The sequence below is a fragment of the Lycium ferocissimum genome, unplaced genomic scaffold (genome assembly GCF_029784015.1).
Source record: "Lycium ferocissimum isolate CSIRO_LF1 unplaced genomic scaffold, AGI_CSIRO_Lferr_CH_V1 ctg9848, whole genome shotgun sequence".
Lineage (NCBI taxonomy): Eukaryota > Viridiplantae > Streptophyta > Magnoliopsida > Solanales > Solanaceae > Lycium > Lycium ferocissimum.
In genome coordinates, this window is record NW_026727917.1 from 11,273 (window position 1) to 27,408 (window position 16,136).

A 16,136-nucleotide genomic window follows, 5' to 3' on the forward strand; every position below is an offset into this window, starting at 1 on the left:
AAAAGGACATAGCAGAGTTCGTTGCCCAGTGCCCAAATTGCCAGCAAGTGAAGATCGAGCATCAGAAACCCGGTGGGTTGTTGCAAGAGATGGAGATTCCGACGTGGAAGTGGGAAATAATTAATATGGATTTCATTGTAGGCTTGCCTCGCACTCCACGGAGGTACGACTCCATTTGGGTTATCGTTGATCGGCTGACAAAATCAGCCCACTTTCTTCCAGTTCGGACTACGTACACCGCTGAAGATTATGCCAGGTTATATATTAAGGAGATTGTGAGACTGCACGGGGTTCCAGTGTCTGTTATCTCCGACAGAGGTGCCCAGTTTACAGCTAAATTCTGGAGATCATTTCAGGAGGGATTGGGGACCCAGGTGAGTCTGAGTACCGCATTTCATCCTCAGTCCGACGGACAGGCCGAGCGCACTATTCAGACTCTGGAAGATATGTTGCGTGCCTGTGTTATTGATTTCAGGGGTAGCTGGGATGATCATTTGCCGCTTGTTGAATTTGCCTATAACAACAGCTACCACTCCAGTATTCAGATGGCACCCTATGAGGCTTTGTATGGCAGGAAATGCAGGTCTCCGATTGGTTGGTTTGACGTGGGTGAGATTCAGCTAATTGGTCCAGATGTGGTCCAGCAGGCAGTCGATAAAGTGAAACTGATTCGAGATCGATTATTAGCGGCCCAGAGTCGACAGAAATCTTATGCTGATAAACGACATCGACCGTTAGAGTTTTAGATTGGCGATTGGGTGTTCCTGAAAGTATCACCTATGAAAGGGGTTATGAGATTTGGCAAGAAAGGAAAGCTCAGTCCGAGATATATTGGGTCTTATCAAATTATTCGTACAATAGGCAAGGTGGCCTATGAATTGGATCTACCAGCTGATTTGGGAGCGGTACATCCGGTATTTCATGTTTCTATGCTTCGTAAATGTATTGGTGATCCTTCCAGAATCTTTCCTACAAGTGATGTGCAAGTTACAGAGGAGCTATCCTATGAAGAGCAACCTATAGCCATATTGGATCGTCAGGTAAGAAAATTGCGGAATAAAGAGGTGGCTTCCGTTAAGGTCGTGGCGAATAATAACCGGAAGAAATGACCTGGGGGGCTGAGGAGCAGATGAAGAAAATGTATCCTCACCTATTTCCAGTACCTTCAGGTAACCTAAATTCTTTGTTTGATTATGCTGATTTGTGAATGACTTGTATGTGAAGGCTATAAGAGAAACTCCCCCGGGTATTACATAAGACCCGTAGGATTGATCCAACATTCGAGGACGAATGTTCTTAAGGGGGGGATAATGTTAGATCCCGTATTTTTATGCGCTGGGGCAACCCGGATTAACTATGATAATTTTGGGCCAAGACCATTCCGGGAATTGAAGTCGGGACTTTTGACTTGTGATTTTATTTTGAGACATATGATTATATATGAAATTGTTGGCATTGAACACTTAGGAAAATTGGGACCACAATTCATAAAATTGGAATTAGAAATGTTGTGCAAAAAAATGCCATTATGGCCGTGTATATGGAAATGGTCCAACACATTGTGTGGGCCAAAGGCAAATAAGAGATATTTGTGGACACTTAAAAGATGAAAACCAAGTCATATTTTCTCATTTTCCTACTTCCACACTTCAAAAAAAAAAATATCAAGAGTTGAAGAACTCTTCAACCTCTCTCTCTCTCTCTTTCTCGGCTAGAAACCCAGAAAACCAACCCCCATTTTTAGCCTTCCCAAAAATAATTCCTTGGTGTAAACCCACTATATTGAGGTCCCTAAGTAGCGTGGAAGTATTGTTTGGATCATCTAACCATTCATGGTGTCCAATTGCAAACCCTAATCCATTGTGGAGTTGAAGAGGAAAGGTGAGAATCTCTCTTGTTTTATGAGTTATTAATGTTGTATGCATATTGTAGTATGTTAATACGGATAAAAATCATGAAATATTGTATGTTGAAAGTGGGTTGTGTGCTCGAGGAGCTAGCCGTGTAAATGGGTGTTGAAAATGGAGTTGATGAATTAATTCTTGTATCATGCTAAATTGTTGTAGGATGTAGGAGGGCTAAGAATCATCGATATATGTATATATGTGGGTATGTGTTTGTATATAGCTCCCAATGTATGCCGAAGATTGCATTAATATCGCTTAGTATGTTAGTTGTTATTGTTATGAATTCTAGTTTGGAAATGAGCATTTAATGACTTAAGGTTGATGTTGAGATTGTGTGGGCTGATTTGAGGCTTATTGTGTGTTTGAGGAAATGTGTATATTTATGAGAATTGTATCGTTATATTGTGGATTGTTGATACAAATCATGAATTGAAATTGAGAAGTGTGGCATAGGTCGCTCACGGTTTTGGGGGGACTGTTTTCGGCCAAAGTGGGAAAAATTATTGGATCGTTGGGAATGTTATGTGAATTATTTAGAATGTCTTTGAATATTGTTGGTAAAGAGTTGGGTTGGTAATTGAATGTATGAGCTATATTGTGGCTTGAATGTAAGCCGTCGAAACGAATATTTGCAAAGTTTTTAAATGATGTAAAAGAGAGTTACTATTGTTATTTTGCCTTTTCGAATTGATGATCGATGTTGCTAGGTTAGTTATTGTGGTTGTTGTTGTTGATTTTGAGCGAGTTAAATTCTCGGGATGGCCTATTTACGGGGGAAATCTTTGCCGAATTTTCTGTAGAAGTTAATAAATAGTTGGAATGAATGGCTTAAGTGCCCTTAGCTAATGTTTGGTATTCGTTGGCGTATTTGTAGACCTTGGGGAGCCCGAGGCGTAGATTGGGATTGACTTTAGATTGGCTATCTTGGGGTGCGTGCGAGGTATGTAAAGCAACCTTCCTTCTTTTAGCATGCCTTAGTTTTCAATAGGCTGGATTATAAGCCTTAAGGAAAATTCTAAGATTCGAAATCCGAGCATGCTACGATCCTTATATATATATTGCTTGGCACTCTTATGCATGATTGATGAAATATGAACCATTATGTCTTTGAAATAATCGCTTTCCGAACTTTGCATAGAAAGGGTTCACTTTAAAGAATTTCGTAATCTCTGAATGCCATATCTTTCGCATAAAAGCTCGGATTGCTCCAAAAAAATTTATAGGAGTTTCATGATGTATAATGAGTATGCTTTCAATAGGCGGGCCCGACTTGGGTCAATACCCGTTCGTGGGTCCCGCGACTTTCTTTTATGTAATTCGGAGAACTTTGGAAAGAATTTGTTATGACTATGATTCGATTTTCAAGTATGACCATTTTACTTATGTTTGAGTTCATGATAATGATTTTATGCATATGACTACTCACGACTCTACTCGTGCATTCTGTTATCTCTTTCGCCGAGTCCCGGGCCGGTTCTGTTGTCGTGCGCACTTTGATATACTCCGGAGTTATGCTGTGTTTATGGTTCACCGAGCTACTCGTCAAAGAGGGTCGGGTTCCACTTATATATGATGTTATGGTGTGTATGGCGTTATGCTGTGTTATGGTATGAGACGGGAATATGGAGATTTGAAACTTTCTGGTGTTATGCTGTGTTATGGCGCCATTGACGGGCGGGCGACCATATTCTTCTGTACCCTATGCATGACTTATATTTTTGAAAATTAAACATTTTGATATAGTGGATTTGTACTTACTTTCTGTACCACTATTTTGTCTATGTCTCAGATTTGTTTCTGTATCTTCTGCTTTGCATACTTAGTACATATTTAAATCGACCCCCTTTCTTCGGGGGCTGCGTTTCATGCCGCAGTACAGACGCACAGTTTGGTGATCCACCAGTCTAGGACACCCTCTTCTGCCGTTTGGAGTGCTCTTCTCATTTCGGAGCATACACTTTTGGTATATATATTTTGTTCGATATGTATATATATATATATTTGCTCAGGGGTACGGCGGGGCCCTGTCCCGCCCTATGTTTTTGTTGGTCCGTTTAGAGGTCTGTAGACGTATTTGTGGGTGTGTGTGCCTACTTCCGTTCAGATGTGTTTGTACGATTTTATTAGCTATGGCGCCTTGTCGGCGTGCACTTTGTATATGTTTTGGGGCCATTGTGCCATTTGATAGCCTTGTCGGCTTTTGATATATATATATATATATATATATTATGCTAAAATGTGTTTACAATGTGATTTGATATAGATTGAGACGGCATATAGTATTTATGGCCGTATATGCTATTTGTATGTGATTCGATTGGATAGGTATGCTCGAGGTAGCTTGCAAGAAGCTTTGGGCACTAGGTTGAACTTTATTACTTCTTTCCATCCTCAGACAGACGGCCAGTCCGAGAGGGTAATTCAAATCTTGAAAGATATGCTTCGAGCTTGCATTATGGAATTTAAGGGTAATTGGGACAGACACCTAGCCTTGATAGAATTTGCTTACAATAATAGCTACCAATCAAGCATTGGCATGCCTCCTTATGAAGCATTATATGGGAGAAAGTGTAGAACTCCTCTTTGTTGGAGTGAAGTTGGAAAGAAAATTGGTTGGTCCCTTAGATTGTGCAACAAAACTGAAGATAAAGTAAAAATCATCAAGGATCGTCTAAAAATTGCTTCGGATAGACAAAAGTCTTATGCTGATCTTAAGAGGCGTGAAATTGAGCATCAAGTGGGAGATAAGGTATTTTTAAAGGTTTCTCCATGGAAGAAGATTATGAGATTTGGCCAAAAAGGAAAACTTAGTCCTCGATTTATTGGACCATATGAGGTACTCGAGAGAGTTGGCCCAGTTGCATATAGACTAGCTCTTCCACCGGAGTTAGATAAGATCCACAATGTCTTCCGTGTTTCTATGCTTAGAAGATATCGTTCAGATCCATCTCATATTCTTCCTATTGAATCCATTGAGGTCAATCCTAACTTGACATATGAAGAGGAACCTATCCAAATCTTGACACGTGAGGTAAAAGAGCTTAGAAAGAAGAAAATCCCCTTAGTAAAAGTCCTATGGAGAAATCATTCTGGCAAAGAAGCTACTTGGGAGCAAGAAGACGACATGCGAATACAATACCCACACTTGTTCCAAGACTAGTATAAGGTAAATTTCGGGATGAAATTTCTTTTAAGGGGGAGAGAGTTGTAACACCCTAAATTTATTATTGGCATTTAAATAATCTTGCTCTTGTAGTAAATACTATTTTTTTTTCTTGAGTCTAAAATTTTAGTTTGTGTTTGGAAAAATAAATAAATTTGGACTTGTCATTTTTTTTTATTTGGATATTGAAGCCCATTAATAAGACCCAATTGATAAAAGTGGGTACTAGAAAAGAAAGAAGACCATTTTTCTTTAACCCACTCTCTACTTGGTCTTCTTATTCTTCTTCTTCTCCTCCTAAACCCTCCAGTAGAAATTCTAATCCACATAAACTACTCTCCAAATATCAACAAGATCCTCCAAGTTTTCATGCTTTGTATATATTTTGGAAGGTTGCCATCAAGAATCAAATAGGTTAAGTCTTGTTTTGATAATCCTAGGTTTTGTGTTTGTGAAGAAGCTCTATTAATCAAGAAGCTCAATCAACCATGTGGTAAGCTTGTTATTCCATATTATTTTGGATGAAGTATTCAAGTTTTTGTTAGAGATTTTGAAACTTTGGAGTAGGGAAATTCAATCCGTTTTTGAAATTTGGCAATTAGCTTAGTATCTTACCGACCATAACTTTTTATCTATAAGGCGGAATTTGGTGATTCAAAATGCTGTGGAAAGATAATAAAATTTCCCACGACTTTCATGTTTGGCGAAAATTCTAATTCCCCTTGTTGATTCACTCATTGCTGATGCAGCTTGAGAAGGCTCTGCATCAAACACATGAGAACGTAAACAGATTTAGCTTGCTTCTAAAACTAAGTTGGCTGATGCTAGAGCTGTGGTTGTTGCTTATCAGGACAAGTCTTTGGAACAGCAAGGAAAGTCTCATGCTGCAAATGCCAAGCTTGCTGAGGCAAACAAAATGAATTTTGAGTTTGAGAGGAAATTGCGTGAACTTGAAATTCGGGAAAGCGTGCTTAGAAGGGAGCGTGCCTCCTTGACTGCAGAGTATTAGATATACAAGGACTATAGTTGCCTTTTTCTCCTCTTTTTGGAGATATCTTGATTGATTTTACTTGACTCCCTCTCTCTTGTTTCATCGGGAAAGAAGTGCATGAAGCGAGATTTTCCAAGCACAGGAGGATTTTAGGGAGTGGGAAAGGAAGCTGCAAAGAAAAGGAAGAGAAACTATGTCAAGGACGGAGGAGCCTCAATGAAAGAGAAGAAAAGGTGAATGATTTGGATGTGGCTCTCACAAGCATAAGGAAAAGAGTCTTAAAGAAGAACGAAAAGGATTTATCCATCTAATATAGCTCTGAAGAAAAGAGATGACGATATAACTGTTTACCCCGAATTTAGGTAATCAATTGAATTTGTAAGTGAGGTATAGGATATGTGGATGAACTTTAATTTATTTTGGGTTTATAGGAAATAATTATAGAATTGCGTGCTATAGCAAGTGTATGCGAACATATGCGTTAGTGATTCGAATCAAGACACAAATGTTTATGATTAAGCCAACTAAATTGGAAGAATAAGCATAAAATGCCACTGATCCGGACCAAAGGAGAGAGAGCTTCAATATATAATTTGTAACACCCTAAATTTATCATTGGCATTTAAATAATCTTGCTCTTGTAGTAAATACTTTTTTTTTTTTCTTGAGTCTAAAATTTTAGTTTGTGTTTGGAAAAATAAATAAATTTGGACTTGTCATTTTTTTATTTGGATATTGAAGCCCATTAATAAGACCCAATTGATAAAAGTGGGTACTAGAAAGGAAAGAAGACCATTTTTCTTTAACCCACTCTCTACTTGGTCTTCTTATTCTTCTTCTTCTCCTCCTAAACCCTCCATTAGAAATTCTAATCCACATAAACTACTCTCCAAATATCAACAAGAAAGTTTTCATGCTTTGTATATATTTTGGAAGGTTGTCATCAAGAATCAAATAGGTTAAGTCTTGTTTTGATAATCCTAGGTTTTGTGTTTGTGAAGAAGCTCTATTAATCAAGAAGCTCAATCAACCTTGTGGTAAGCTTGTTATTCCATATTATTTTGGATGAAGTATTCAAGTTTTTGTTAGAGATTTTGAAACTTTGGAGTAGGGAAATTCAATCCCGTTTTTGGGGCTGGCAGCAGTTAGTATACTGACCATAACTTTTTATCTATAAGGCGGAATTTGGTGATTCAAAATGCTGTGGAAAGATAATAAAATTTCCCACGACTTTCGTGTTTTGCGAAAATTCTAATTCCTCTGTTTACTATGTCAAAACTGGACTGCAAGGCAGCACATAGCTGCTGTCCAGAACTTTTTCTACTTAAAATTTTGCAATAATGGTGACCTATTTAGCCCCGTTTTTTGTTCGTCATTGTCATACCCTATTTTAACCTAAGTCAAAATAGTTCACAACATCCCCGTAATTCCGGGGTTAATTAAAGTTAAGAGTCGCCACCTAATTAGTTATGGTGAATTAGGGCACCTAAGGTAATTAAAGTTATTATCTAAAGTTGATTTGTTTTTAAAGTCTACGAAACCAAAAAGATCTAGGTAAGGGTTCAACTAACCTAGAGGGAAGGTATTAGGCATCCTCTAAGTTCCATTAATAATGGTTAATCCGACCGGACTTAAAGTTAATTAGGCTAAGTGTAAATACAGCGTTGTGGAAAGAATAATAATTTTATAAGTGTGGTTAAAGTTATAAATATAATAATGTTATTAAAATAAGACTTGTAGAAAATATAATAGTTTGTATAGAAGAAGGACCTTAACGGCTATTTTAAAATATGACTTATAAAGATTGTTAAAGTTTTGAAGAAAGGAATATAATGATGCTATTAAAAAATGCTTGTAAATATTGTTAATGCTCAAATGAAAATACAATAATGTTATTCGAAATAAGATTTGTAGTAAGTATAGCAATTTGCATAAAAGGGAACTTTAAATACCATTGAAAGTAAATTAAAAAAAATGTAATGGTTTGCATATATAAGTAATAGATTTTTACTTAATTTGAACTTTGACTAAAATAGCATTAATAATATAGATGCAAACTAAATCTAGCTTTGCTTTCACAAGGATGTGAATTTCTTTCTCTTTAATTGTGTTAGTTTTAAAAATATGCATAATTTGATGAATCTTGAAGAAATGATTTATAAAAAAAAAAAGTCCTTGAATTCGTATTTGTGTATTAATAACGTTTTGGAAATTTAAGATACGACATGATTCTATTAACTCAAAATATATAGCTATGCTATTTGTAAATTAGTTATTCCAAGTGAATACATAAATATCATATGCTATAAATAGTTTATCACAAAAGGAATAAAACCTATAGAAATAATTGTTAGTTTTCTTTTAAATTAACTCTTATCATACTAATCTAATAAGTGCTAAGGTTCATCTAATCTAAAACAAATAAAACAACTAAAGTGTTAGTCATATAATTGCAAATCAAATGCATAAAATAAATAATAATAAAAAAAAATGAAATAGAAGAGTAAACAAAAATTGGTTTAAATGGGAATTGACCCATTTTTTTAGAATTGCTTTATACGTTTTCACTTCTTTGTTAGGTGGCCCCGCAGTTTGTTTTCCTTTTTTTTTTCTTTGCTGCGGACAGAGGAGGGATGACACAAAAGAGGTCCTGTTGGGCTTTTAGCCCGACGCCAAATGCGGAAGGAGATGACGAGTCGCTTGGACTCGTATACGAGACGTCATGCAAAAAACAGTGAAAAGAAAAGAAGAGATTAGTATATGAACAATAAGGCTAAACACGTGAGAATACAAATTCAAGACAACTCCATAGATTATATATATACTATGTATATTAAATGCATTTCATATGGTTATGTGATTATCATAACTTAGCCAAGTTTTATCACATCGAGCAAGATTCAGGTTTTAGAGTCTTAAAGAAGGTAAGCACATATGACACTATCCAGATTTCTTAAAGTTATGAAAGACATAAGCCTTTGATGCAAAGAATCAGGAAGGAACTTAACTTAAGAAAATATTTAGTAGTCAATCATTTAGGAGTAATTGCCGGAAGAGAATTACCAAACCAACTCGGTATGCTTTCAAGAAGAGTGAACTTAAATGATATATTAACTACTTAATATTTAAAGATCCTTTACTCATACAAGGCATCTTAAAACAGACAAGCAGATTTAGTAAGAAAAAAGGTAATCTTAACTGATTCAAAGAGAGTTACGACTTGGTCCTAAAATGTCTCCTTTAGCTACTGATATGTTTTTTTTGATAAAATAGGTGAAAAATACCTTGACTAACACATTCATATTTGAGGTTAATTGAAATTGAGCTTAAAAATTAGTTAGACCTAATATGTGTTTCACAAATTTTTAGATGGATTCACAGATGCTACAAATCTTTTTACACTCATTCAAAACCAGTCAACCGAAATTCATACCCTGCACTTCTTAATCTAAAACCAAAAAAAAAAAAAAAAAAAAAAAACAGAACTAGTAAGGAGCATACAAAGGTCTGGTTCACTAGGTTCATTTCAAGGCCATATGTAACCATAATCAAGCAACAAAAGCGAATATTGAGGAGAACACATATGCACATAAGTTTTTGTTACTACCATTTTGGAAACTAAACCGAACTAAGACATGGATAGATAAACATTATTAATTACTAAATCGAAACTAAACTCACCAAACATGAACATGCGGCAAACAGATAAATCAGACTCGGCCGAAATACGTGGAAGAAGACTACCGTCTATTCTAAATTCGAAATCACACTCGTAGGTTCAATCAACAAACTCACTCTATGACTGAACTCTGCTTCCATATCAAACAAGATCTCAGAACAAAGAGGTCCAAATTTGATATTCAACTTGTAGTTCTCTAAACTCTTGATAGTTATCAACCTTAATCGAACCTTTCTAAATCAAAACCAGAGATATATAGCTAACAACTTAGATTAAAGTTAACTTAAATTAATGAATCAGGTCTTAAAGCTAAAGTCGAGAATCAGCCCAGCCAACATGCCATGGTAAAGATGTCAAACAGCAACTCAAATCACATTTTCAGTCGCGATTTCAACCAAACACATATTTTAGTCGGAATCTCAACCATACAAAAACGTCTGAGATAAAATTGACGAAGAGTAATATTTTAGGCTGTTGACAGTGGAACAAGAATCGAGGTGAAATACGAAGTGATTCACATGACAAGAACTTTAATTCATTGTTTTTATCTCAAACTACAGATTCATTACACTAAGAGTACCAAAAATAAAAATCAGGTTTACCGACCTTTTGTGGGTACAAAGTGAAGTGGGGCGTCGTTGCCACGAATCTACTCGAATACGTCGAGCTAAGCGGTGCTACGATTCAAATCAAAATTTCGATGGTACGAGAAATTAGTGATTAGGCATATACGACTCTTGTTTTGAGACCCGAAAGGAACTTCGGTTTGGACAAGTTCAAGAGTTTGAGTGGTAATAAAAAAATAAAGTTGAAATATGGTAGAGCATCCGATTTGTTCCCCCAAAAACTCCTCTCCCCCCTACGATCATTTAGAGGCCTATTTATAGGTGAAGTGACTAGGGCTTTTTTTGGTTTTTTGAATTCACGATTTGGGCGGGATAATGAAATTGAAACTTGTTCAAAATCAGAACGTTGGGGTGTGATTTGATTCGATGTTACCAAAATTGGCCCGATCTTTTCTGTTTCTTTGAGGATTTTTGCGTCTTGAAACGAAAATGGGAAACCTTACGTCTCAGATGAAATTTGCATGAAAAAGGAAAGTCAAAACTGTCATGGTGAAAGGGGACTGAAGCTTTGCTAAATGGAGGGGAGAGAGAGAGACGAGGAAGACGACAGGGAGAGTAGAGAGAGTGTCGGGAGAGAGAGAGAGACGAAAAAGAGAGAGAGTTGCGAGTCGAAGAATGAAAAGAGGGATTAGGTTTTTTTTTTTTTTGTTAAAGGAAATGGGCTGGACCGGGTCGGGTCGGATAATGTGGTGTGGGCTGGTCCGTTAAGGATCCGTTTGGGCTTATGTGTTTTGGGAATATTATGTTTGTTGTTTGGGCCATTAATTTGGCTGAAAATCATCTTCCATATTAATTATTTTTGGGCTTCCAATTTAGTAACTAGTACAATATATACTATGCAAAGGCGATTAATAATTAATATGTGGAAAGTAAAGGATTTAATAAAGTAAAACTAATTTAACGAGTATAAAATTCGAAAATAAAATGATGACGAACCCCTCTGAAATTTGCGATAAAGTAGTGCTAGTATAAATAGTGGAAATGAAGGTAGTGGTATTGATAGTAGTAGAAATAAAAATAGCAGTGAAAATAAAATATTTAACTTGTTAGTAAATTTAAAAGCCCAAGGAAATAAATTGGAATAAAGGAGGGACAAAATTGGGTGTCAACAGTCATGATTTAGCTTTTATATCGTTAAACTCTAGACCTTAAGCGAGTATTCCATTGTGTATTTAAGGTGCAAGAGGCTCTTGTAAAAAGCTAAGGAAGTTGATATAATTGCTTGATCGTTGCCTTGGGGATTGTAACTTCTTGGTGTTTTTCTTTGAGCTTTAAAGGCACTAAAGCTCCAAGGTTTGCGCATATTCTTGAATTTCACATTTTATTTAGTTGAAGTATGTTGAATATCTTGAGCATGGGTAAAACTTGTCTTTACTTCAATTTGCTATCCTATTCGGTTATTGCTAGTTAAATTCTTATTTCGCTATGTTTAATTGAGGATGAACACTTTGAGCCACTCGGCAACTTTGAATATCATTTGGTATCATGTGGAATGCTATTGCGAGACAAACTAACTCGCCCACATATACGGATTGCTTGAGCATTATTGCATTCTCGTTGGGACTTTGTCCTTCTTGTGATAGTGACTTTGTCACTTATATTGGCATGCCTCTTGAGATTATTCGGATCTTGTCCCATCTTGACTTTGGATTCACATTTCATCTTAATTATGGATCTTGGTCCATCTTGAGTATGAATGGGGAAGCCACTTTCAACATGGTTCTTGATTCTCTTGATTATTGGGTGACGACCCTACTTGATTTGGGACTCCGGTCCTTCTTGTTATCGATTATGCTTTGATGTAATTGCATGATGTATGTGTTGGGCGAAACTAACCAAATGGTGAACTTTCTTGGATTTGCTTTGGAAAGCTTCTTGATATTTGAGATTTGGATATTGATATCTTGAACTATTTTAATATTTGATATTTATTTTCTTGAAAGGATTGTACCTTCATATAGTTCTTGAGGGTGATTTTGACAAGCTTATTCCTAGAATTTATTCTTGTACTCCTTACATTATATTTTTATTCTAAGTGTTATTTAAGTTTATGTACCACTAAGCTTTATGCTTAGCGATAGTTGTTGCTATCGTAGGTGATGTTCCGAAAGAGACTTGAGGATGGCCATTTAAAGTAGACTCTTTGGATGCTTAGATGAAGGTCACATTTGCATGAGCGCGTTCATTTTGTATAATTTTGGGGACTTGTACGTGATCCATGTGATACACTTAGATATGCACTTTTGAATGAAATTGGGTCATGATGCTAATACTTTGTAACTTGGTTTTGATGAATGACTTGACTATTTTGGGAGTGTCCATGCCCAAGTCTTGTAATAAATCAAATTTAGTATTTGGGTTGAACTTAGGAACTTAACTAGTTTGTATTTGAGATTGGGAGTTGAATTTCATGCTTGGTATGAGCCTTAGATGTTGTAGCATGAAAAATATTTCTCTACTAAATGTTTGACAAATTCTAAAGTGTTGATTTAACTCAAATAGGTGTTGTCCATTTTTATAGTTGGATATTTCTATTTTGTTTTAGAAGGCTTATTTTAGATCCTACTATGTTGAGATGTTTTTGGAAATTTGTTCACTTGGGCCTATTTTTGCTACTAAATTATTGCGAATACCTTATTAAATAAATTTCTTATGAATGTTGCAAGTATGAAATTTGGTTTTGTTTCATAAGTGGCATCTTCCCAAAGGAGGTGCTACATAATTTCTATTACAATGTTCTTGATCTTGAAAAAGCTAACCCTTAAAAGTAGGGAAATGCCTCCTATTTATAGTTTTGCCTTATGGGCCTTGCATACAACATAAAGCCCCTTTAGAATAAAGAAAACTCTAAAAGGATAAGGTTGGGCCGTACGGTCTAACACCCATACGATTGGCAGTACAATGTGGCAGAACGGTCTTGACGCGTGGCAATTTTGTAACTGATCACCCGGACTAACGGCCACGATCAACTCGGCCATGGAGAAACCGGACTAACGGCCACGATCAACTCGGCCATGGAGAAACCGGACCAAACGATTTCCTCCTCTTTTTTCTGATCAACCACTTCTAGTGCAATACCTCCGGTCTAAAAGAAAGTCTTCATGCTCGTGCTTGTTTCTTTGTTCCCTCGATTTTCGATCTCACCGGTCTAGCATAAATTCAATTTTTACCGTATACAGATAGTCCCCACACTTTTCGGATCGTAGTTTTACCGGAGTAACGGGAAGTGGATGAGTCACGAAACCGGTGGTTCCATAAGCTCGTTCTTATCTTTTCATTTTGGCGGGAACAGTTGTGTCACATCCCTCTGCCATCAGCCACGTGTCTCATCCCGAACGGCCAACTTTGGCAAACGCCGTAACGCATGTCGTTTCAAATCACGTCTCATTAATTATGGGACACGTGGCATCCCCCGGTTGGCTGGCCTCTGTAACCACTGGTTTCCCATGCCTATATAAGGCTTTTAACCCTTTCATTTCTCCATTTTACTTCTTCACTTTCTTCTTCTCCACTTCTAATCATCTTTATCTCATATTTCTTGCTGATTTCAAACGTTTCTCCCCTCAATTCGTTGCTTACATTGTGTGTAAGAAAACCAACTTTGCCAACTTTTTCATTTCTTTGTTTTCCTATCGAAAGTGCTGCTTTGTTTCTTCTCTCACTTTGCCATTTTGAATTTTTTCAACTGCTCCTTCACTCTTTCTTATTTTTTAACTTGTTCCTTCTCCCTTTTCGAATTCGCCAATCTCCTTTTCCATAACTTTTAAATGTCTGCCAACACCGAAACCAACTCCCAGGATGTTCCCTTGGTTTCTTCTCAGGGAACCGAGCCAACTTCACAACCCAAGGGAAAAACCGTCGTTGAGCCTACTGCTTTGTACATTGTACCGTCCAAACCCAACTATAACAAGGAGTTTGAAGTTGAGAAGCCTTCTCCGGTTGCTGATAGAGGGTTTAATATAAGGCGGTATCCATCGTCCATTACCGAGGACAAACTTGATCAAGTCCGGGTTGATTGCGGATGGGATAACCGTCCGGTGCAAGTGTTTTCCCCCGGACCCGACGAATCGATCACCGATCATCGGGAGGGCTTCCTGTACGTTTACACCTATCCTTTTACACTTAAGCTCACCTCCCAATCGACCCGGTTATTTTGGATATGTGCCAGATATATGATGTAACCTTGGCCCAGATTGGTCTGATAGTCTGGAAGACCGTGGCCTGCCTCCTGTTGTTGGCCAATAACTTGAAGAAGGAGTTTACGATGGCTCACTTCATCCGATTATATTCCCGAGGTTGTTCCGAGGGGTGTAATAAAGCTCGCCAAGCGAAGCCGGAACCCAATCTTTTCAAAGATGGATGAAGATAGAGACCGAGATTGGCTAGAGCGCTACATCCGGGTGAGGACCGCGGACATTATTCCGGCCAAATATATGCCCTTTCCGGAGAGGTGGAATGATAATCGTAAGTGTCTCAGTTCTTTTTATAGTTACCTTTGAATTCTTTGTCCAATGCTTGTCCTTTCATATTATCACGATTTGTCCCCTTCTTTATACCAGCCGTGGCATGGATACCTCCGGCTGTCCGGAACATGAACGAATGGGTTGGTGCTCTCCTTAGCCACACACCCATGAAGCACGGACATGGGGACTCCTGTCGTGTGGCCGATGGGTCATTCAAAACCACGGTAATACTATGCTTGGGTCAGAATTTATCGCATTTTCTACCTTTTCCTTTCCCCCCTTTTTATAACCTCGCATTCGTCTACGCGGCTCGGTGGACCCCAAGACCGAGCCAAGACCGGCCAGACCCGCTGCGCCGGCACCCGAATTTGATTCAATGGGTACATCCCGTATTATTGCTGCTGCCAACAAAAGGAAGAGAAACCCCTCGGACAAAGGGCAGAAACCGAAAAAGAGGGCAAGAAGTGTTGTTCGGACTCTAAGAGACGAAACAGAGCCCGATTTTCTCGTTCGGAGGATCGGTGCGACCCCTTCCGTTGCTTCTATTCCGTAGGAGGATAACACCCTTCCACCACTTCCTTCAGCTGGGGAAGGACCGTCAGCCCCGGCATTGCACACAGGTGGGGAAGAAGTTCTTTACCCGACTCCTCTAAGGTCGATTGAATATGTTGATATTTCAGGTGATGCTTCATCAGCGGAGACCCCCTGCAAAGGACCAGATCCAGGCATGCACCAGCTGCCGAAGCCAATTAGAGGGCTAAGCCGGTCCCCGAGACCGAGGCTCCAATAGATGTTGGTCCACTGCCCGGTGACAAAACCGCTGCAACCTCTGAGGTCCCTGCCTCTACCGAGGCTGCTGAGGCTGCTCCAACTTCTCCAACTCCAGCTCCGAGGTCGGATAACTTTGATGATATGTTCTCGGATACTCCTTCTACTACCGGGGAAGCTACCGGTTTCGGACATCTCCCTATCCCTCAGTCACGAGGGCAGCTAGCCGATCCACTGAGACTGGTGCAAGAGATAGCCTGGTGCGCATCTTCCCTGCCCTAAGTGCGGAACCTAGAAGGACAAGATCGGTCGTGATTACCGTCCCCGAGGACTGCAGCTTTTTATCGCGTCCTGTGGGGGTTGCAAGCTACCTAAGGCCCCTCGTCTCGGATTCGGATAAGCGGAAGATGACCGGGGTCCCCTGGTAGAGTCTTATTAACGAGGGCATGCACGCGGGTAACCGGGTAAGCTTACCAGCCTATCCTTCCATAATTCGATGTGAACTTTTCCTTCTCGTTTTATCCAAGTTTAAATGTCTC

At 38.4% G+C, this 16,136-nt stretch overlaps 1 long non-coding RNA gene across 1 annotated transcript; it reads left to right on the forward strand.

The window, feature by feature from the left end:
- The first annotated feature begins 1,099 nt into the window (after positions 1-1,099).
- On the forward strand, positions 1,100-3,664 carry LOC132046213 (uncharacterized). Its single transcript, XR_009412645.1, has 2 exons — positions 1,100-1,169; positions 2,782-3,664. It is a non-coding gene; the product is annotated as an uncharacterized LOC132046213 (long non-coding RNA).
- The last annotated feature ends 12,472 nt before the right edge of the window (positions 3,665-16,136 follow it).